Source organism: Falco biarmicus, chromosome Z (genome assembly GCF_023638135.1).
Source record: "Falco biarmicus isolate bFalBia1 chromosome Z, bFalBia1.pri, whole genome shotgun sequence".
Classification (NCBI taxonomy): Eukaryota; Metazoa; Chordata; class Aves; order Falconiformes; family Falconidae; genus Falco; species Falco biarmicus.
Window position 1 is genome coordinate 45,007,338 of NC_079311.1, and position 24,747 is coordinate 45,032,084.

At 37.3% G+C, this 24,747-nt stretch overlaps 1 pseudogene; it reads left to right on the forward strand.

The window, feature by feature from the left end:
- LOC130142190 (guanine nucleotide-binding protein subunit alpha-14-like) overlaps positions 1 to 24,747 on the forward strand; it is an 87,523-nt pseudogene that overhangs the window by 58,758 nt on the left and 4,018 nt on the right.

Here is a 24,747-nt window from a genome sequence, read left to right on the forward strand (position 1 = left end):
CATATATGTCTGTTTAGATTTAACAACTACATTCATGAGGCTTCTGACTCTACAGCTTCATACTTGTGGAATCCACCCTGGGAAGTGCACCTTTGTGTGTTGTTAGTGTTTACATAATAATTTATTAAAAATAAGCAAAATCATAAACCTTCCACATACTCCTATCTGTTCCTCCTTATGTAGAGATCTCCTGGTTTAGGAAACTGATTTATTATTTCTGCATGGAACAGTATTTTACAACCTGTATCTTATTTTGATACCAAGAACTTTTTCATGAGTTAAGCTCCATACAATGGTAAGTCTGTGCTGAAGATTCTTTTCTATTCACAAGTGTTTAGAAACAGGGAGGGAGTTTCTATAGAAACAGATAACATGCAAAGGAAAAAATAACTTGATTATGTTTATGTCATTTTTAAGGTGAATATCAATAAAATATCCAGAATTGGTTGCATATATGTAGAAATAGAAAATGAGATCTTAAATTTTGTTAGTCTTGGTGTGCCTTTTGTATCTGTGTATAATTATATACTACTATCTGTAGATATTTAATTGCTCTTTTTCTTTTGGAACCTCTTATCATAGAGTATTCCTGTGATGAACTGAGGAAGAAAATTACAGGTTTACAATGACTTAAATTAAGAACCTAATGCCAGAAATATTTCATAGTTATTTAATATATGTCTGAGCCTTCTAACACTGAAAGAAATTTCTTAACAGGCTTTATCCCGAGGTTGGCATTTGTTGAGGCTGAAGTATTTTATAGATACTGGAAAACCTGGTTTTGAGACACTATACAAAAAATTTCTGGCTCTCTTGTGCTTCTCAGTTTTGTTGTTTGAGGCAGTTCATCTAACAACTGTATTATTCCTTTCATTCACCCTTATCTATACCACTATACACCCCCAGCTGCCAAAAAACACACCCAAATCAGCAATCAACAACAAAAAAAAACCAAGAGGAAGATGTTAAATCTAAACAGACATATATGTCAGGGTTTGGCAATCCTGTCAAGTTTCGGTGAGTGTTAAAAACAGTTACCATTTGTGCTTTTAATATCTCCTGCAACATGCCTCTTTTAAATAATGTGGGGAAATGAGCAGAAGAAAGGAAGAAGCAGAAAATCCTGTACATATATACCTGTGTCTTGTTCTTCAGATATAAATCCATTTCAAATCTCTCAATAATTCTAAAAACATTTCTTTGGAGCGGCGTTGCTCCTTATTTACTGGTTGCTGAGTTTCTTGCCTCTGTCATTTGTATGGGTTGTAGAGATGTTGTCTCTGATGTCTTCACAAAGACTGTTTTCAATTCCTTGGACTGCTGTTTGGACAGTCTCCATTAGCAGAAGTCACTACTCCTGTGCCTCTCAGAATCACAATGATACTAGATGAAGGGAAAGAAGAAATACTTTACTTCCAGTATTCATAGTATTAATAGTAGGAAGAGACTAGTAGGAACAAAACCATCCATACTGATAGTCTTACTCCCTGTATATGAATACATTCTTTGTTTTCAGTGAGATTACTTATGGTGGGAAGTCATATTCAAAATGTGAATTTTAGAGATTTTAGTGATACTTTGTGGTTTTCTTAAAATTTTACTATTGGAAATCAAATTATTATTGTATCTTTGCTTTTGTTGTGTAGAAAACTTGAGAGTATGTCTAAAATTCAGATTTAAAAAAATAATACACATTTTAAAATTAAAGTGCAGCCACAGCTTCAGGTACAGCTTCTGATTTATGAAAGTTTGGGCTCAGCAGCAGCAGGGGAACCATTGCAAAGCAGACATGCACTTTGAACCTGAAGCACTGCATCCAGTTTTAAGTTCCCTGGAACAAGCTAGAGATGGAAAAACTAGAAGTCCAGTGAAGGGCAACCAAGATAGTCAAGGTACCTGGAGCAGGTGGCATAGGAGGGGAGACTGAGAGAGCAGAGTTAATGAAAAACTAAAGGAGGATCTACTTGCATAGGATAGTCTTGAGCTATCAAAAAAGACGCAGGTGTTTGTAGAGAAGACGGAGGTAGGCTCTTCAGAGAGGTGTACAGTGAATGGACAAGAGGCAAAAGTTACAAGCTGTACAGAGGTAAATACTCATTGGGCATATGGGACAAATCTTCACCACAAGAATGAAGAAGTACAGGAATGGTGTGCCCAGAGAAACTCTAGAATCTCCTATCCTAGAAGAAAACCTCAAAACTTGCCTGAAGAAGGCACTGAGGAACCTCATATAAATTCATGTTACTCCTGTTTTGAACAGGGGTCAGAGCTGGCAACATCCAGCAATCCCTTTCAACCTGTTTTATTCTGTAACTGTATGCACTGGCTTCTCTTTCAGGCTCCTTGATGCACTGGGACACATGGTGATGAAGAGCATTTGACTCCTTCAGGTACAAGCATTTTGTATTCAGCTTCTACAAAACATATCAGAAGTATTGTCATTTGCTTTCCTAATATTTGTAATGAATGCTAGTGACATAAAAACATAATCAAGAATAAGTGAAAGGGAAGATGAGAAAGTAAGATTACGATCTCTTGTTAAATACGTCTTAGCATGGACATGACGTTTCTGTGCAATCTCCTTGATTAGAAGTGTATGGTTTTTTAACTTGCCTGGTTTACTCTATTCCTCCTATCTTACCTGTGCACTGTTCCCTTCGTGATGTTGATTAAATACGTAGGCTTTTAGATTACATCTGTGCTTCATACAAGGCTTGGAATTGGACTTCTTTAGACTTCACACTTCAGTTACAAACTCAGAAGAAAAAAGTGTAAATCTGAACTGAGACAATTTTTAAGCTGAAAAATTCAAGAAGGTTATATTCCTGTTTTCACTGCATTTTCTTACCTGAAAAGTTCCTTATTCAGAGGTGAACAAGAGAATTGTTTAGAGTGACAAAGCATTTTGTATTTGAAGTACAGACTTTTTTGGAGGCTTAGTTTTGCGGCATAATTTTGCAAACTAGAATTCTTAACTGAGGAAAATCCTGCAATAATTTGTGGAAATGTGACACCACTATTCTATTATACTTGTCAATTGGAATATAAACAAGTGCAGGGTGATTTGAATTTTTTTGCGAAAGAATTACACTTTAATTTCTTTTAGAACTGTATGCATCTAAAATTTGTTTATACTTACTAACTTTGAAGGATTTCTCCTGAAAGGTTTCTGGCTTTCTTCCATGTCAGTAAATTCCTGGGTGGTCTGGGAAAGCAGAACAAAACCTGGCAATGTAGTTTTCATTGGAGAAGACATGCTTTTGTAATGAAAGTCTGCTTTGAACAGTCATGAGTAAGTGATTGGACATTAGAAAATAAAAGTCTGTGCTTATATGAATATTTCAAAACAATTTTGTGTCTGAGATAAAAAATTTCCAAAGAACACTGAGGATAAGCTAATAGTTTCCATTATAACTTTGTAGCTTTGAAGGAAATAATTTGAAATTTGTTTTCCACAAAAAATAGTCAGTCAAGCAGAGCCAGCCAAATTGCACTGAAGATCATAAATCCAGTTATGCCAAATGAAACCAAGAGTCCAGACGGTCCCCCTAAGTGAGCCTTAGGGTCCACTAGTGAGCTTTTCTGAAAAGTCTACAAGAAATAGCATGCAATTACACCGATCCCTTACAATTATTCCTACCAGTACCTGGAAGTTGTATGAAACAGAGGCCAGAATCAAGAAGTTTGTAGTTCCAGTAATGAATGATCGTCTTGACTTTTTTTGTTTGTTTGATCTGTCAGTTTATTTTTCCAGCCATTCAGCACTGTGAAATTCTTCTGCATGTGCCCAGTGTCAGCTGTGGCTTTACCTGTCCTAATTTCAGGCTCTGTAATCTCAGTAAAGGTGTTGTCTTTTATGGAATATTTGTGGAATGGAGTAAGAGATACCTGATCAAATCTGCTACTGAAGCTTCTCCTCCATAAGGATGGATCATCTAACTCCCCTGGGTTTTTTTAACTTTCGTCTTTTAGCTGCTTCCTAATCCACAAGATTACTCCCCTATCCTTTGTATGTGATAACTTACTGTCTCTACTGTCTCTAACAGCATTTATTTAAGGGCTTTGCTGAAAGTGTATCCAAGTGTATTAATGAACTGTATCATGCTTCCTAAAGTACTTGATGACTTTCTTAAAGAGGTCTGGTAGGTGCTAGGACTCCCTTTTACTAAAGCCACTTTCTCTCTGCTTTAGAGGACTCCATCATACAACAGGAAAAAAAAATCTGCTGAAAAGTCATTGAAGCAAACGCCAGTAAAGAAAAACCATCAAAGGAGTAATTCTTCCAATTCCATTATATGCAGTAGGCCTTTTATGCATGAAAGAGTGTGTCCTTTTCCTTAACGTAAAGAATTGTGATTTGGGCTGAAATCATTAATTCAGACTTAGGCATTGCTGTATTAAGCATTTCAGCACTCATCTGTTTTGATGCTTATCTGCCTTTGTTACAGGGACAACTTTAACACATCATAATGAGCAAGGCATCCTGAACAATCAAGCCTCTCTGGGTGGTGGTGCAGCACAGTAATACAAAACAGTGACGTTCCAAAGTGGTTGGTACACATCAGAGAAGGGATTAAACCTTTAGGTCTCCATTCTTCAAGTCACCTCCAGATTAGGAGGTGGAAGGAATGTCTCTTTTTCCTCTTTTGTTTCTGCTTAAATAACTTCAACTTTGAAAAACTATTCCTGTGCTTTTTAGGCTTTCACATGGAAAAAACATATGAAGGCTCCACTAAATATTTGCTGTGGAAGAGTGGTATTTGTAAGTACTGTTCCACTAGAAGTTCTGTGACTTCCACAAAAGATGTGGGAAGTGGCCATCTCTCAACTATCCCATTACCTGACTATCAGTATTTCTGCTCTGCTGGAGAGAAAGGAGGTGGTTTCACGTCATGGAAAGGGGAGACTCAGTTGAAAACTACTGTTGGATGAAACAGTGTGAGATCTCATCTCAGGCAGGTTTTGTACAACTTTATTTATTAGAAGGTTGTAGATTTTTATATTTTACCACTACCATGGCTCTCAGTTAGAAAGTGTTGCCATGACGTCTTCTCATTCTTAAAGCAAAACTGAGTTACCAGTAAGTAATAAAAGATGAGCCATGAAACCCAGCTATTTGTCCAGCAGAATTCCAGCAGAAGTTTGTAAGGCATTTTCATTTCTAATAGTTTTTTTGTATATAGGCAGTAGAGGTAAACAAAATGAGAAAAGGGTCTGGACTATAGACATCAAATTTTTAAAGTACAGAATATTCTTAGATTTAAAACTAAAATTATATACACTGAAAACACTGATTCAAATGGTGTTCTTCTCTTGTTCTTATAAATGTAAAAATGTAAAAATGTAAAAACAATTCTTGGCTTAGAATTCCATGGCACTTACTCTGCTGACATATGTCCTGTATTTGTAAATACCAGGGTTTAAGCAATAATTTGTAAATAATGACCTCTATCTCTATTACAAGCAATATTTAATTCATATTAATGTTTAAAACTAAAGGGGTGAAGTTTACTATGTGAACTCAGAGGAGAGCATAGAAATTATGAAAACTCATCACATATTTTCTTTCTGAAATATTTTCTAAACAGTTTACTGGGAAAGTTTTCAACAGAAAACAGTTTTCAACCAGAACACAGACCTTCTGTTCCTGCCACAGTGCTAAGTCATAACAAAATCAGAGCCCACACCTAGGATTTGCAAGACCCATGACAAGGCTGATTTGGTTAAGAAATAAGTACTCATTCACTCTCCATCTCCTGTTCCAATGTATATAGAGCATTTGAAATTAATTAACAACAGCAGTACACCAGAACATGTAATCTAAAAAGTCAGTTCTTTGGTTCTCCTGTTCATTTGTTATCACTTTTAAAGTAACAATCATCTTCAGGATAGAGGAAAATGGGTTTCCCAACATCTCTTGTCAAAGCTTTAAACTGGACAGGCATTTAAGATGCATCTTCTGTCTTGTCATGTTGTTCTTAACAGCCGAGATTTTTCAATGAATACATCAGCTTTGATGCTCAGTTACAGTGTTTCATAATATCTAGTATTTCCTCTCCATTATCAAGTGCCACTGCTGATAAAGACAGCTGGGAGAGGAATCAATTGTGCCATAGCATAAAGTCTCTTCAGTTAGAGAGTCTCACTACCTAACAAGGAAATGACAGTGAATCTCATTCCTTTGTTTTGCCTTTCAAATGTCAAAAACAAACTGCAGAGTCCTCTGCTTCCCCATATTTGAGCAGTCGAGGGGAAAGAAGAGACTAAGCTTTCATGTCTATGGATTTTTTAAAGCTCAGTGGAGAGTAATGAACAGGTAATGGCTTTCATGAAAATGTGGAATTAATTTCTTAAATAAAGTTCATTGGGTCTATTCATTACTTAAACCAATGATTTAGTGAATTAAACAGAAGCTGAGAATGCAAAATCTTCAGAGCTTGAGGATAGAAATTGTATTAACAAAAGTCTAACATAAGATTCTCCACATTGCTGTTGAGAATACAGGGATATTCTTGAATATAGAAAATTAACAGTAACATTTGCATTTTGCAGTCGTTTTCACTTGCTTTTCTGCTGGGTACTGGAATGAATAGTGCATCCAGTGCTGCACATGAGTTGAAAGGGTTGAGAAGGAAGCATTTCAGACCAAAGTCTTTCCTCAGTCTGAAGCCATGCTCACATGGCCTGTGCTGTGAGGTGTCTGAAGTGTCTTTATAATGTAATCTCTCTGGGCAGGACATGTTATGTTTGGCAGCATTCACCTGCCATACAAAATGATGTACCCTTACAATGCCACATAAGATAATATTCAAGGAATTCACTTAGCAAGGAAATTAGACAGCTGAGCAGCTTGGCTCAGTGGGAAAGCATGCACTTCCAAGGACGCTGTCCTTAAAAACAGTCGTTTATAAGGGGTGAGCATCAAAAGACCTGGAGTTCATTTTAGTTCAAACAGCAACAGCATCTAAACTAATTATGTCTACAAATATGGACTGGAAATCTAGTAAAGCAGATTGTTAGATGTTGTTAGATATCTGGTACTTCCTGTGTTTAAATTTTTTTAGAAATTAGAAGCCCTGCATTACTTCACAATGATGGTTGATTTATTATTTCAGAAATGAAGATGGGAGGAGTTTGGAAGAATCAGCCTAGAATGCAGTGCAGTATAACTAAAATGTTACTCCTAAAGACTGAAAAGTTATAGATAATCTCATAAACTAAAACACGTTTTGGGGAATCGCCTAGCATATTTATACTATTGCCAGCTGAGGCCTCAATGTTCCTAGGGATGCCCCTTTACTTACATAATTCTTCCATTTTTCTTTGTGTAATGAATTAACAGGAGTATTTAATATGTGTTGTTTTCACTGAAAAGTAAAAAAATTAAAAGACAAACCCGACATTGATCAAGACCCTTTGTCTCTGAATATATTGAATGGTAGACCCTCAGACAGAGAAACTGAAAACTCAGAGCCATCTTGCATTATTTGGAATGGCTATATCAGTCTTGTTCTCAGTAATTTTCTCATTGTAACACGGCCTGTCAAAAAATGTCCAGCTGTTTTGTTTTTTTTTAAAAAAAATATAGGTGAATGCTATACATCATCATTAAGTACTGTGTGATGATGGAGATGCAGCATTCTGTCCCAAAAGGAATCAGTGGAACAGTACTATATTTGCCTCTTTTGTTCCCACAGCACATTGCAGAAACTTAAGGTGGCCAGATGCTCTTTTCTCCCTTTTCTGCCATTTTCTCCAGATGCTCTTAACATGGAGTCTCCAAGGATATGATGTATTTCTTGTTATTTCCAAGTTTGAGGTTCGTGTGTGTCTTAATAATGAGACAATATGTTATTTCATTTAATATGTGATTTCATACCTGCTGATGGCATGTGATGTCACCAATTTTCTTTAATTAGGCCAGGATTTGTTGCATCAGAAGTAATGAAGTCAGAAGTAAAGTTCACCAAGGGTGTCAGACTGTATATAGAGACCAAGTGACAGAGCCTCATTCCAGGAAAGCAATTTGTTTTCAAGGAGGGCTTAATTTATTGGCAGCCTTGGTAGTTCAGATGCACAGAGACCATGGTGCTGCTTTGTCTATAGCTGTTTGAGAAGAAAAAATAATCATTCTTGCTTTTCCTGCATATTATCTTTTTATGAGACAGTCCTGGGAAAGAAAGATGTTTTTTTCTTTTGAGATGTTTCTGGTTCTATCATAAAGTCTAAATCATCTGGATCTTGTCTACAGCTGCATGGGAGGCAGAACCTCTATGCACTAGTTAAGAAGTGGGAGCTAGAATGCAGGTACACTGAATTGCTCAATTCTTGCAAATTTGGCTTATTGTAAATACCCAGAATTTTTGTTCATAATACTTCACTGCATAACTTCCTTTGCACAATGCATTATCATTCTCTATAATACAAGAATTCTCTGTTTCCAAGAGGTTGAGATATTTTCTGGTAAAACTGCAGAAATTAAATAAGAGGAAATTAATCTTGCAGTATCAGTGTTTACTGCTTCAGAACTTTGATATCTTAGCAAGTAGAAAGGCGTTTTGGGGGGTGGAGGTGTGGAATCTAGTGAACTTGCACCAAACTGTAAAGGTTAGACATCCACGTTTTATGCAAGTTCTGTTTGAAAATTTGTTTTCTTGGAGTAATAGTAGAATTTGTTGCTTTGCCAGAAAATTATACTGTATCATATTCATGCTTGTGTTTTGACTTATTTTCTTTCCTTAATTTGAAATCACTAATTGAGATTCTTCCTCAGCCTAGGAAATCTCAAAGTGGTCTGTGTCAACAAAAGTCTCACCTCTCCTAACGCTTGAAAGGTCTGCATTACACACAGGGCAGTACAGAACACAGATGGGGGCTTTTTGATCTGTGAATATCATTACTTCCAAGGAAGGAAACCAAGGCATGGATGAATTTCCTATTCTTAGCCAGCTGCATTTTTGTATTTTGTTTTGATTTCAGATGAGTGTTATCTAATCAAAACTTTTTTGCCCTGAATTTGCTTGCTTCCTTTCAGGAACCTACACATATTTTACCTCCAGAGAACTTTTTTCATGCTTTTCCTGAGTCACTAAAAACCTGAAAGAACTCTGTTACAGTCACGGTGGAATACATGTACAAACCAACCAACCAACCAGCAAAATCAGCCAGCAAATTGCTCCGTAATTTGAACACATATAAGTGAGTATCATTATTTGGAAACTTTTTTTTTTCCTTTGTGGAACTTTTAAAAATACATTGTTACTAATTCATAAGGCTTTTCTATTGTTGTATAAGGCTGGAATAAATTTAATGAGTCTGGCGTCTTAAGAAGTATTCTGTGATCACACTACCTGCACAGCTGCAGAGAGAATTTCTGTTATGGATATATATTTGTGTATTATTTGAAGGGGATGAAAATTCAGTTTGATTTTTTTAAGCACTGCTGGGAAACACAGATAGAAAAGTAATCTCATTAATTAATCATGTCACTTGACTTAACAGTGGTATGTTACCGCATTACTTAGTATATATGGTTGTTCTAGACTGTTCTCTTTTTTTAGGATTTGTAACAGCACATTGAAATCTGTGTAACTGCTGGAATTCAGTAGGTCCAATAAGGATAAGGAATATCAGGAAGTATTAACTTTTTAAAATTTCTTCCTGTTTCTAGTTTTCTGGAAACCACACTTACACCAGCAAATCCTGAAGGAAAACAGGATAAAGTTATTTCTAAATAATGCTAGTAAAAACAGGATACAGACCTAAGAAATGGATTCTGTATATCATCATCTAGTATAAGGGATTGAATTAAACTATAGATTTTGGCATCTTAGGTAAGTAGACCAGTTTTCCTGAATAGGTCCACCACTAAATCACATCCCTAAGCCCCAATCTTTTAAATACCTCAAGAGATGGTGACTCAGTCACTTCCCTGGGCAGCCTATTCCAATGATTCAACACCTTTTTGGTGGAGAACTTTTTCCTAATATCCAATCTATACTTCACCAGTATAACCTGAGGCTGTTTCCTCTTGTCTTATACTTGTTATTTGGGAAACAAGACCAACACCTACAGCTCCTTTCCAGTAGTTATAAGCATCAATAAGGACTACCCTCTGCCTCCTTTTCTCCAGGCTAAACAGCCCCAGTTCCCTCAGCCGCTCCTCATATAGAGCATTTGTGCTCTAGACCGTGCACCAGCTTTGTTGCACATCTCTGGACACACTCCAGCACCTCAGTGTCTCTCTTGTAGTGAGGGGCCCAAACCTCAACACAGTATTGAACGTGCGGAATCACTTCCCTAGTCCTGCTGGGCATGCCATTTCAGACACCAGCCAGGGTGCTGCTGGCCGCCTTGGCCACCTGGGCACACTGCTGGCTCACGCTCAGCCGGCTGTGGACCAGCACCCCCAGGCCCTTTCCCACCAGGCACTTCCCAGCCGCTCTGCCCCAGCCTGTAGCGCTGTGTGGGGCTGCTGTGACCCAAGGGCAGGACCTGGCACTGAGCCCTGTTGAACCTCACAGGAATGGCCTTGGCCCATCGCTCCAGCCTGCCCAGGTCCCTCTGCACAGCCTGACTGCCCTCCAGCAGGTCAACGCTCCACGTCCCTACTCAGCATCATCTGCAAACTTACTGAGGGTGCACTCAATTCCCCGCCCAGATTGTCAATAAAGATATTAAACAGGACTGGCCCCAATACTGAGTCCGGTATATGTCATACCTGAGAACTAATCCTGACCTTGTTTGAGTATTATGCTTCCAGTTACTACCTGGTGTAGTTATGCCAAACAGATTTTGAAATCAAATCTGTTATGTTACCAGCATTGCTATTGCCAGCTCATTGCCAATGCTTATGTTAAATAGATACACTGAGCAAAATATGGAAGAATTGAGATTATTTGGTTGTTCTTGTTCTTAGAAATGAAAAGATTTTTTTTCCATGACTTTTTGTAGTGTCAGAAAGGTTACCCAAAATTGTCAATATGTTTGCAAGACAATTCCATTGCAGGTACCAAGTAAAAATACTGTGCAAAGTGACTAATCACAGATTTTTTATACATTTCATATATATTTTTATATATATGCATATATATATATGCATGAAAGTGTATCAATAATCACAGGTAAATACCCAGATAGCCAGGATGCAGAGTAGATTTCTTTACTTCCTCAGAAGATGATGAGAGGCTTACTAAGTACCAAAGCCAAGCTACAGTATGTGGTGTTCTGAGGTACATATTTAGGCTTACCACTAAACGTGTTTCCCTGTGTACCATTAACTTACTTCCAAGAATGTGGGTGTCACAGTCTAAAGGTGGATTTTGAAAAAGAAAAACAATTCAAAAAGACATGGAAATCTTATCCCCTCAAATTGCAGTGATAACAGGTGAAAGAAATAGTGTCAGACTGTAACTTCTTGTTTTGATCAGTCATAAAATATCAGATCTTAAAGATTTAAATGGTCTAGGAAAAACTATTACAAAGTGATATTCCAGTTTAGAAGGGAGAGGAGGAAGTAAGAGCAGTCTCTAAAGAGAAGAAATTAATTTTTTTCCTATTTGGAGAGAGCCTCAGGTGTTCATTTATCTACGTATTCCTCCACAGCAACATCAACTTCATTGATTTAAATCTTAACATTCATGTAACTTGTTATTAAAGATCTCCAGTAATGCAGAGTGCTTTGCACACTGTCTTCCAGGGCTTATCATTACCATTTTGTCCCATCCACTGTGATCAGACAGAAAGATTTTTTTCCTCCTCTACTACAGCAACAGCAGTGATCCTCTTCTTTGTTGGTGTTTTTTTGTTTGTTTATTTGTTTTTTTAAAGGCAGTTATTATCTTTTCTCATATTTGGATTAAAATACTATGCCTTTTTATCTGTTGCTACTTTGATTTTGTCCTTTGGATGCTCTGATAGTCCACAACACTTTCGAAGTGTGTGTTGAGACACAAAAGTAATATGTCACTTGTGGCCTTGCCGTGTTAAACAAAATGTAAGCTTTAATCAGCTCTTGTGCCTTTCATACATCTCATGTGCTCTCGTAGATCTCACTGTGATTTTTTTTGGTTTTGTTTTGTTTTGGAAAACTGTATTTCTAAGTTTTATTCAGCTTGTCAGCCTCTTCAACTTGCAGATCATTGTTTGCAAAATTTCTTATTTTGTGGTCAAAAGAAATTTCCAGGAAAATTGCTAGTAATTACATGGAGAAGAAGCAGCGGCAAGTGGCAAGCTGGCACCTGGAACCTAGGGCAGAGAGAGTCAGTGACAGACACCTTCAGAAAGGACTCACCAACAACTAACACCTTTGGTTCCCTCCTGCACATGGTGGTTGTGAATCTCAGTCTTCATCTATACAGATCATCTTCACCAATCTTGAGAGTTGTATTTCTGTTTGTGAGATAAATATTGCCGAGGAATGGGAAAAATAATTTTAAGGAAACTAGCAATACCCCTGCCCTCAAGCACAGTTCTTATGTTTAAGAAACAGAAACCTGACCCACTGTGTAAGCCCTGAGAAAAATTAGTCTCTTAAACTTTGACCTTGATAGCATTACTAATGGGCTGAAAGTGAGGCTTCTGCTTATCTTACAACCAAGATTTCAGTGATCATTTCCATTAGCAGAAAGCAATGTTGCATTTGCAAGTCTTCAGTCTTGCTCTGTCTCCAGCAAGACTGAAGATTTTAACACTGCATACATTTTCTGTGAAGATGGAAAGAAAAAATTAACGTATAAAACCCACTTGGATTAACACACACTAGAAAATGTTGTTAGATGAGAGGCATTTTGGAACTTTCTAGACTCCTCTTCCTTCAAAATAAAGGGGGAAAAAAGTGTAAAATTTTTGTTCCTTGTCAATATATGCTAGCTACTAAATGCTTTAATAAAAGGGAAAATGTCCCCTGCCCCACCACACCTTTTTTTTTAACCATGCTCTGGGTTGGTAAATGTGGGAAAGAAGATGCATTCATCTCTCACTCTTGCACACAGTCCTCTAAAACCATTCCTGATGGTAACTGATGGCAAAGGGGAGCCAGGAAAGAAAGAAAACAAAAAATCATGGAGGATTAAAACTACTATTTCAAATGGAGATCATTAAATCAAGCTGTGACCCAAATATTTTTGCAATGTGCCAAACAATGACCTCTATCTACTATAGAGTGGAAAAATCAGGCAGGAAATAAAGAATGCTGCTTGATTATATCTGGGGATGTTATACTGGTAGGTGTGTTGGAAAATGAGATTTGGAAACCACAAATCACGTGTATGTGTACTTGTGTGTTTACATTTGTAACTGTGTATTTATATGTGTACATGCTTACTTGTAGTCCCCGTGTATGGAATACTGCAGAAACAAATCTTTTGTGTTTGAAGATGTTGACCATTTACATATACATGAATGCACTTATCACACATAATTTAACAGAAGACAAATTTATAAAGATTAAACAAACATCTTATGACTCTGTTACATTTTTTTAAGGCAATCCATTAACTCTCATATACAATCTGATTCTGAGGTCTTAATTTCAGTCAGGTCTTTGCCAAAAATTTTGTGTTGCCAATTGTGATCTGGATAGTGGTTTTGCCTGTTTTTTTTACAGTTGCACTGCTTAGTCTTGGTTTACTTACTGCTAGCTGGTATACTGTTTACTATTCCTGCTTACCATGGAAGGGGGAAGTAATAATGATTGAAAACTTAGAGAAAAAATTTACTGCAGCCAGGCAGGCAGAATAGACTCAGTAAGAAGGATACAATCAAAGTTTATGGTAAGTGGTTGGTGCATGACCAGGACAGTATTCATTCATTATTTCAATTGGCAAAAATTTAATCTTCCACTTAATCTGCTGTTGCTATCCTGTTATCCAGACTACAACCAAGTACCTTTTCATAGTTGTAATAACAATGCATTATTAAAGCTAAAAAATGAGACTGCAAAATAAGCGATATTTATCTTTTGAATATAATGTCCTAACTCTAAATGCTTGAATCATTTAGTTCCACCTACTTTTCTTCCCTACTTCCTTATATATTTTTATATTTATTTTTATAATTACTTCCTTAATTTTCCTCTTCAAAATGTTCTTTCACTTAAAAACTGAAACCAACCCTCATATACTTTTGTCTCTTTTTGTGGTGGTAATCAGCGGATACTGGCAATACCAGCAGTGCGTACATTTTATGTATAGCTCAGTTAACTTCCTTTTCCTTGTTTTTAAGGGTGGTTTGTTCATATTCAGTTCCTCCTGTCCCCAAAATATGTACATAAAACAATCATAGGTAATTGTACATAGCTAATCTGAGAAATCTCATGGTGTGTACCTGACATCAGTGACAGAAGCTGAGATACGAAAAATGCCGTAAGTCAACCAGAGGAGCTGTAGGCAGTGCCTGTAATTCAGCAAAGCTCAGTAGCCTTGCTAATACCGAGAGGAGATCGACTTAAGTGTTTGGGTCTGCATCTGAGTCTGTGTTTAGACGTGCATTTGGTTCCAAATCAAGTTATTTTCAACAACAGCAACAACAAGCCAGCAGAATTGAAATTTACATAACTCGCAGTAAAACTTAGAATATTACTTCATAATCAGTAGCTTCTACTAAATCATCTAAGGCCTGAGGTTAGAAGCTTCCTATCCCCATTGTAGTGATTTATAAAATCTTAAGTGTTTTGTGGGTTTTCTTCTCCCCTTCTCTTTCTTTAGAAACCAACACACCCTATTAATTATGTCAAATTAGCTGATGGGTCAGTTTCAAAAAAATGAGATGAAAATGAACGCAAACATGGTTTTAGTAAAACACAATGATTTCCAAAATGTATTACGTTATTCTGCCCAAGTTCAGTTTCTGGGCCTAACAACAGTATGAAAAAGAGGCAAGTATGTAACTGCATATTTCTATAGTGAGATACAATCTGTATTACAGTGGCAATGTAAATGTAAAAATGGTTAAAGGTGTAAAATGTGTTGAAAGACACAAACTTCCTGTTCACATAGTATGAAAACTCAAACTCCTGCTGTAGCTAACAAGATCTTTCTGAATTGGTATACACCCTTAACTGGCTCTTCTTCTAACCTCCCAATACTGAACACCACTTGTGTCCCTTCCTGTGATCCTCTGCAGTGAAGAACCTGCTGTAGTTTCCAGGTATAACTTTTACTGGAGCATTTTGCATTTTGTTTTGTCCAGCCAAATCAGGAAGGACCTGCAGTGTGAAAGACAAGTGCAAAGACCATAAATATAAATGCTTAGAAAAATAGGAGGTTCATTAGCTCTTACAGCACTTTTAAAATGAGTAATTCCTGTCTTTACCACTGGGACTTTAGGAAACACTGTTGGTAGTTACTGCTCCAAAACAGACTAGGTTATGGATAAGAAAGAAATATGGATATAAATTCAGGCCTCATAAATACAAAGTGCTTCATAAAATAACCTATAGAGGTATTTTTGGATTCTATTTAACATTTAGTGTCCTAAGAAATAGGACCGAGCTGTAAGGTATCACATCAAATATTTTTTTTCCACTGGATGTATAAAGTCCAGATTTTCTAATCGGTTCTATGCATTGCATGTAACAGCTGGAGATAAAATGTATTCATATATCTAAAAAAATGACAGTTGTCTCTTGTGGTGTTGTCCATTTGTTGTCTGGCAAAGATTTGTTCTTACTACAAGTTGTATTTAATATTATACTATTTCAGCTGGCATTTGTGCATGTTTCTTGGCACCTTCACAAAAGATGAGAAAGATGCTTTTACACAGTGGTATTACTGTGTGAAGTGAAAAAGGCATATTCAAGACCCCTCCTGAGAATTTTGTTTCTTTTTAGTCTATCTTTTTGATGATATCAGATTAACAATTGAACCTTTAAGCGTTGCCTGCTATACACCATCTGTTGCCCTTTAATTGCTAAATTGTTTGACTTCCAGTGGAGAATAATATAATAGCTTTTTAAGACACCAATAGATTTTTAATATTCTAGACAGCTTAGGTATAGGTTTTGAATGTGTTTGCCAAACAATTTTGTCACAGTCTTTGTTACACTTGATCAGTTTTCTTTCCAGGATTGTAAAGTTTGTTTGTTAGTTTTGATTTGTGGAGTGACTTGTTGGGATTTTTTAATGAAGCAATTATATTCTTTTATTTCTATTGGATTCAAAATTACTCACCCTTATTTTATCATCTGTATTCTTTTCTTTACCTGTAACATGTCATCAAGAAGCAGAGGTCTACTTAAAAAAAATCAGCCCGAAGTAAGGTAACTTCTGAATAGAGATTTTGAATATAAAAAATGTTATAGCACTTTTAATGTAACTTTTGCTGTTCCTGTTTGTACTGTGTTTAGAAAGAGCATAATGTGGTACACATTTTAATTAAAAATCAATGCTGAAACTCATTTGTGATTGTATTTCATTAAAAAACATTTATGCAGACTGATGTTGACATAAGCTTGTACTGTTTTGCATTTCCCTTCTTTGTTCTTTGATTTCATCTGTAATGATTCTGGATTTGTTCTGTTTTGGTTTTTTCCAATGTTAGTGAGCCCTTTCTGTTCTTTCTGAAAAGTACCTACTGTTCATGTATCACGTCTCTTGGGCTAACTTCTTAGTGATGAGAATTCTGTGAAATTCCACTCTTGCTTTCAGGGAACTGAAAACTAAATTTCTTGTGTTCTTCCAAGTTGCAGAGGAAGGTTTTAGAATATGACCCTGTCCACTTGAAACAGAGGTCCACTTCTTGCCAAAATCCCATTATAAATCATGATATTTAAACTGCTTTCATGGTATGATGTTGTCAATGCCAAAAGGTATTTGTTGAAATGTAAACTTGTATTAGTACTAAATGCTGACAGGATTTAATAACCCTTTTCTAGAATTCAAGTGGTGAAATTCCAAAGCAAAATAATAAGAGCTCTGTGAGCCTTGCAGGGCATCTTACATCATTGTTACCCTTTGTAGTGTTTAACCAGAAGAAAAAAAAGTACATTTAAGCATTTTAACAAATGTCAAACTAGCTTAAAGAGCCATAGCTGGTTAGAAAATTTATTTAGATTTCACAGTTTGTGACAGATTTAAAGGCCACTTATTTGCAATGATCAGCAAAAATCCTTCAGTGGGTTAGATACAACAGCTGTTTTTTAAAAAGAAAGTCCTGATTAACAGAACTGGTTTTTATTATATACTGGAAGAGCTGTGTATAGAAAGACTTACTTTATTTTGCCATGGCTTGCAAATTTTCACTTCATTTGCAATTTATATTTGTGTTGACCATGAATACAATACAGAATATCTGCAATTAAGCTATAACTAGTTTTAATGTTTGACAATCAGTATTGCTCAAAACTAGGTGCAAAACAAACAATTTCCAATCATATTCCTGTTTTACACTGATATGTTTTATCATGTCAACACAATTTTGTAGAAGAACCATTTACTTCAAACATAGCAAGTAGTAGAGTAGTCAGAGTAGTCAATTCAAGTAGTCAAATTCAAGTAGTCAGAGGCTGAAATAGATGGGATTGCTCTGGTTGTTACTTATGATTATATATATATATATATATATATATGCTCACATGCATATACACACACACTCAAGCAAAACCCCATGACACCTGTCTTTTAGCTAAAATGCTGATATTCCCCAGTATGAAAAATACTCTCCTGCTGCCCAGTTGAAAGCACTTTCTACTGCTGCTAAGGACACTTTAGAGTGTGTTTCAAGTTTAATCCCCTTTTCTGTCACATCCTGGCTGGATTGTTGCACAGTGTCTCATAAGATTATGCATTACTCATTTTAAAAATGAAATTTTCCCTCTTACTTTCATGTCATATTATCCACCCATAATTCATACCCAAAGTATTTTTTATTAGTAACATGACTGTTCACTGAGGATGAGGAAGACATGCCCATGGAACAATAGTAAATTCACTTGGCTTTAACTAACCTTTCACTTCATCATAGGATATTTTTTTTCTTTGAATTACAAGCATGAGACTAGCTGTCGGCGTTGAACTCTGAAATGAAATATTAATCTGAATTTTATTTTCACAAAAAGGATTTTTCCTGATGTCACATGGCACTTGGCTGCATTAGGAGACTGAGGTTTGCAATGTAGACACTTACAAAGTACTTCTTTTCACAAGGACCTGGTATCAAAATTGGTTTTGCAGCTACAACTACTTAGACACATGCAAAGTTTTAGCATGGAATAAAGCCCAAGGCAACCCCAGTCAAAATGCTGAGATGGGTATTTCCACGTCAGTGCTCTTTCTTTTCTCTAGAAAAGGATATACCTTCTGTGACTTTAGTGAACTGAAGGAAGATTTACTCATAATCCAGACTATTCTGCATGTCGTTCATCAGATAAGGTTGAAAATATGGCGACAGGATACAGGGTCTCTAATCTGTTGCCTCATATACAGTGCCTATATAAAGTATAAATTGCAGGTAAAGCTCTTCCTACATTATTCTAGATCAACATGAACATTTGATGTAATAGTTACAGAACAGAAAACTTTATTCAATAGACAATATTACCTGTCTTGCTAACATAGTTATATTGTGTAAAATTAAAGTAAAAAACCAATATGGATTACATTATATTTGTAAAGAATCTACAAGAAACACTAAGAAACAGGAATGTTTAAACTGTATTATATTGATTAACAATTTACAGTGTAGCGATAATCATAAAAGTTATGTTTAAATTTTAGCTGCTGTTTTAAAAAATCTGTTCTAATAAAAATTAGAAGACTTGGCATTTGGTTTTGTGTAACAATACCTGTAAAATCAAAAATAATTCCAATAATGGAGAATTTGCCCAGGCATTATGACTGCATTGAAGTTTTTGAATTTGAAAATTGAAAGAGTAGTATATTCACAATATTTTGAAGACTTACAATATTTAAAAGTAATTAGATCTGAGCAAGGAGAAATTGCCCTTGAGACATTAGGCTCCATGTCATATAGTTTTGCAGTTGCCCATGATAACTTAAAGACCCCATAACTACAAAAGTCCTGTTTTCTGACTGATCTTTATCTCATTTTGAATTAGTAGGTTAACAGGTCTATCGGTATTCAGATTTTCCAGTTTATAGCCAAGAATTCACTGCCCCAGATCCAAACCAGATCTGTATGTGGCTTTACTATTTGTGACTCTCCCAGGTTTAAATGAGGTCAGGAAGAAACCTTATTTCATTTTAAAAGAAGATGTAAGTTAAAAATCTAGATAGCTAGCAATATACTGGAAATTGTGTTAGCAAAGTAAATTCACAGTAACAAATCTGATTTATTCCCAACACTAAATAAGTTGATTTATTTCAATATTAAACACATGATAAAACAATACTTTTCCAGACTGCTAAATGTATTAAGACATACCAGTATATACTCGGTTGAACACTTGCGGAAGAGAACATTTCCAGTCATAGAATGGTTTGGGTTGGAAGGGACCTTTAAAGATCAGCTAGTTCAACTAACTCCCCTGCCATGGGGAGGGACATCTTTCATTGGGTCAGGTTGCTCAAAACACCATTGAACTTGACATTCAAACCTTCCAGGGATGGGGCATCCACAGCTTCTCTGGGCACACTGTTCCAGTGTCTCACCACACTCACCACAAAAAATTACTCTCTTATGTACAAGCTAAATCTACCCACTTTCAGTTTAAAATCATTGCCCCTTGTCCTTTCACTACCGGCCCAGCTAAAAAGTCTTTCTCTGTCTTTCTGATAAGCCAGTTGTAATTATTGACAGGCCACAACAGGTCGCTCCAGAGCCTTCTCTCCTCCAGGCTGAGCATCTCCAACTCTCTCAGCTTTTCTTAATAGGAGAGGTGTTCCAGCCACTGACCACTTTTGTGGCCCTCCTCAGGACCTGCTCCAACAGGTCCATGCCTGCCTTGTACTGGGGAGCCCAGAGCTGGCAGCAGTACTCCAGGTGGGGTCTTGATGAGAGCAAAGGGGCAGAATCCCCTCCTTCAACCTGCTGCCACGCTTCCTTTTATGCAGCTCAGGGTACAGTTGGCTTTCTGGGCTGCAAGTGGGCATTGCTGGGTCTTGACTAATTTTTCATCCACCATTACCCCCAAGCCCTTCTCTGCAGGACTGCTGTCAATCCCTTCATCTCCCAGTCTGCACTGGTGTCAGGGACTGCCCCGACCCGGGTACTGGATCTTGCACTTGGCCTTGTTGAACTTCATGGGGTTTGCATGGGCCCACTCTTCAAGCCTGTCACAGTCCCTCTGGATGGCATCCCTTCCCTGGAGTGAATCAGCTGCACCACTTGCAGCAGAACAGTAGGTTCTTTTGTATTCCTTAGAAGTAAAACTTATATTATCTTTGCAATACCTCTTAACAGCAGAGAGCAAAGAAAATTACTTCCTTCCATAGAGTAGTACCTTGGCTGTATCTCACTGAGGTTTTTTAATGAGGGCACTAAAGAAAAGATGGCTTGTAGTCATTTGATGCCTGCTTGATGAATGTTTATGCTAGGTAAGCCTCTGGTTTGTCCTTAAACAAGCCAAACCAATGAACAAACCAAAAGTATCTGTACTAAAGTATCTAGAATTTTAGAAATGCTACCATTATGATAAATAGGTATTAAAATTCAGTGAGTTTAAAAATAGTAGGTTTAAAGCATCTTCTGACCTTTGTCATGGTCCCCTTTTAAATAGCAGAATCACACCTGAATGACAGCAAGCAAGATGAACTTCGTTAAAACATTCAGTAGCAGTCATTTGACTTGAAAAATTAAATGCATTCAAGGATTGAAACTGCTTATTTTGTCCTAGGTTCCTTTCTGATGCTTAGTCTCATTGGGATTAGTATGATAAAGAAAGGGAGAGTGTATATTGCATGCCAACAGCAATCCTTTCTCACAATAGTGTAATCATTTAATTAATTAGGAGAGTGCTTAGATGATCGAAGAAGTGGAACTGGATAAAGTGACAGTGCTGGAAAGAAAACAGGTTGAAGCAATCAAGAAGCTCTGGGAAGAACCAGAAATTTAAGAATGCTGTGAATAGACAGAGGGAGTACCAGCTCTCAGACTCTGCTAAGTAGTAAGTACACTGTGTAGTACAAGAACAAGCCAGACTTAATGCAGTTAATCATATATCATCTAGGTTGGAAAAGACCCTTAAGACCATTGAGTACAATGTTAACCCAGGACTGCCAAGTCCATCACTAAACCGTGTCCCTAAGTGCAATGCCTACCCATCTTTTAAATACTTCCAGGGATGGTGACTCAACCACAGAAAGCGCGGGGGCAGCCTGCTCCAGTTTTGGTGAAGAATCTCTTCCTAATACCCCATCTAAACATCCACCAGCACAGCTTGAGGCCATTTCCTCTTGTCCTATCACTTGTCACCTGATAAGTGGGAAAAGTGACTGATGCCCACCTCACTGCAGCCTTCTCTCAGGTAGCTGTGGAGACCAATAAGGTCCCTCCTGAGCCTCCCTTTTCTCCAGGCTAAACCACCCCCGTTCCCTCAGCCGCTCCCCGTCAGACTTGTGCTCCAGACCCTGCACCAGCCTCGCTGCCCGCTCTGGCCACGCTGCAGCACCTCAGCGTCCCTCTTGCAGCGAGGGGCCCAAACCTGAACACAGCGTTCGAGGTGCGGCCTCACCAGTGCCCAGGACAGGGGGACCATCGCTGCCCTGGTCCTGCTGGCCACACTGTGGCTGGTACCAGCCAGGGTGCTGCTGGCCGCCTTGGCCACCTGGGCACACTGCTGGCTCTTAACAAAGACATAGTTTCATTCTGACTGTATTTATACGTATATATGCAGTTATACCCATGTCTCTGTTGGCCTGTTGGTATACAACAAATTTTGAGCTGCAGTGATGAAATAAACCAATTTTAGGCTTTCTGAATATACTAGAACCATCATTCCTCCCAGTTCTGAGGTCAATACAGCTGGTACATAACTGAGTTTCCCTTGGGGGAAATAATGAAAATAAACTCTACAAAACACATTGACAACAAGCGGTCAGGGCAGACTGTTCAGTTACATTAAAAGTTTAGGATATAAATAGGAGTGAAAATAAGTCTTTCCTCCCATTTTCAAAGAATTTAGTTGTGAGAAAATGATTGTTTCATGAGAACAGGAAATTTACATTGTTTCTGCTAAGGAAGTAACAGGGTTAAATTTCAGCAAGGAACATGTAGATTAGGCATTTATGGTAAATTTTAACTTAGAATTGCTACACCTAGGCAACCTGTTCCTGTGTGTTAGGTGTTACCATTCTTGACAGATGCTTGTCTGCCTTGCTCTTAAATAAGCCTACATTGGAGAAGAGGGATGCCACTTAATGTAGCTTTGTTTTCTAAGAGATCAGCCACAACTGAAAATCAGTTTTATTTTAAATTTTATTAAATTTTCCTATTAATTAAAATTGAGATCTCAGTAAAGATTTTTTATATTGCTGCAAAGAAGGAGTTTTCTTATTCTTAAAAAAATCTTTTCTGAATAAGTGATACATTGTGTGAGTATCTTTGATTTTGGAGCCCAAATGTTTGTGCATTTTGTGTTTTGCATTGTGATGTTTGTGCAGCAAGAGGAGAATACATCGACACCCTCCCTCTTCCACCAAAGGAAAAGGAAGAAATAGCGTTTAAATGAAGAAAGGTTTTGTGCTACCACCATGCTATATGATTTCGAAGACACTACACTTTTTATGACGTCTTGTTAGGATTTTGGCTGATCTAATGGTGCCTCCTAGCGGTGGGAAGACAGATTGCAGGGAGAAATACCAGGTATCTGTGTCTTGCTCTTGCTCACGTTCATTCATCGAGGCACAGGACTGTCACCCTAGAATTTAATCCCAGCCATGAAAAGCACAAGAGTCTCGTGAAACTAAGGAGGGTAAAGTTAAGAATCACTGCCTGGGCAGATGAGAGACTAAAGGCATAATCTGTTATATGAAAAATATACAAATTTGAAGCATTCATATTTGCAGTGCTTTCCATCACTTTTCTGAATTCTGTCAAGCAACCTTTCACATTTTTGTGCAATATTAGCATTGCAGATGAAGTGGCAGGGGATAGAGTACTGTCGGTAAACATTATGACTAGGACTGATACTTATATTTGTGTTCAGATCTTAATTGTGTTGATTTTGGGTAATAGCAGAGATTAAATAAAATTAATAACTTTGAATGTGGGCTGATTGTCTATAGAACATTCAGGTATCATCTCTTTTGACTATAGTATTCTGTCTGAAACGTACACGCAGGTCTCAGTTAAAGGGTTTTATTGTTTCATGCCAGCAGAAATTGCGCTAAGGCCATGCTCAACTGTTCAACTGCTTTTCTGGGAACACTTATTTGATTGCTGGTTAGTACTTTGGACTTGAATCTGTGTGATTAATTCATAATAGTGCATTCATCTTTTTTCTGTTGTATATTTAACATTTCAGTAATCTTATTGACCTTGATCATATTGCTATGCCATCATTTCTGCCAACTCAGCAAGATATTCTTAGCGTCCAAATGCCAACTACAGGAATTATCAAGTATCTTTCTGATTTAGAAGATGTATTTAAGTAAGGGTGCCTATCAAACGCTTCAGTATACAATTACTAAAGTAGTTGCTGCAATTTTGCTTCTAACGTCCTTTAAGCTTTTGCATTCAATGAGTGTTGTATGTGTTTCCAGCCTGTCGTGGTTTAACCCCAGCCAGCAACTAAGTACCACGCAGCTACCTGCTCACTCCCTGCTCCATGCCCCAGTGGGATGGGAAGGAGAACTGGAAAAAGGAACGGAAACCAGGACACCACTGTAAAAGGGCTCCAAATTTAATACAGTAACTTGAGTGCTGTGACAATATATTTCTTTTGAAATGTAGATTACACAAAAAAAGCTGTTCAATTCAAGCAACCCGATTACTATGTATTCTGAACTTTAAATTAATTAATTAATTGATTTAATTAAAAGCCTTGGATGAGGCTATGCAGAGGCAAAGCATTCGTAGTAACATGAGTGCTCATATCAGAATGTAGTTTAATCCCATTTAGAGCCAACAGTTTCTGGCTCCTGACTGTAACTGTTTGGAAGAAAGGACCCTCATAGATGTGTTGAAGCCATCGGATGAGTTTACAACTTTCAGTTAGCTAAAGCCAGGGAAGGGAGCTGGATACACTGAGGGAAGGAGGGGGGGGGCAGCGGGGAAGTGGAGGCTCATGGTAGTAGACACTTCTGTTCTTCCTGCCATATAATATTAAAAAAAAAAAAAAGTTCATTGAAATTGAGAGGAACAAATGTACTCATAAAGTTGAAAAGTCGTCTCAGAAACATCTTAAAATTACCTTACCAGCTACTAGACAAGCTATTGCAACAGACGGGGTTACTGAATTTCTAAAGGAAAGCTTTATAAAAAAAATTTTCAAAATTGCAGAATTCACGCTAGCATAATTGTAGATGTTCTTCCACCAAACCATCCATTTCATCATGAACACCTGCCTGCAGTTACAACACAGAACTAGAATCCACTGTGATAACACACAGTCAAACCACCCTAACTGTGATTTTTGTTGGTTGGTTGTTTTTTCCTGGAAAATGGAATGTTCTAAGGAACACTTTGACCTGGATAAAATGTGAGGGACTTAACTGTCTGCAAACACATAGGAATTTGCTGTAGAACTAATATATTTGTAAGCATTTTTATATTTTTGAGTGGCAAGATATGACTTCATGGGGGTCTTTTGGGGGTGGTGGGCAAGGGAGATTTTGGATTTTGTTGGGGAAA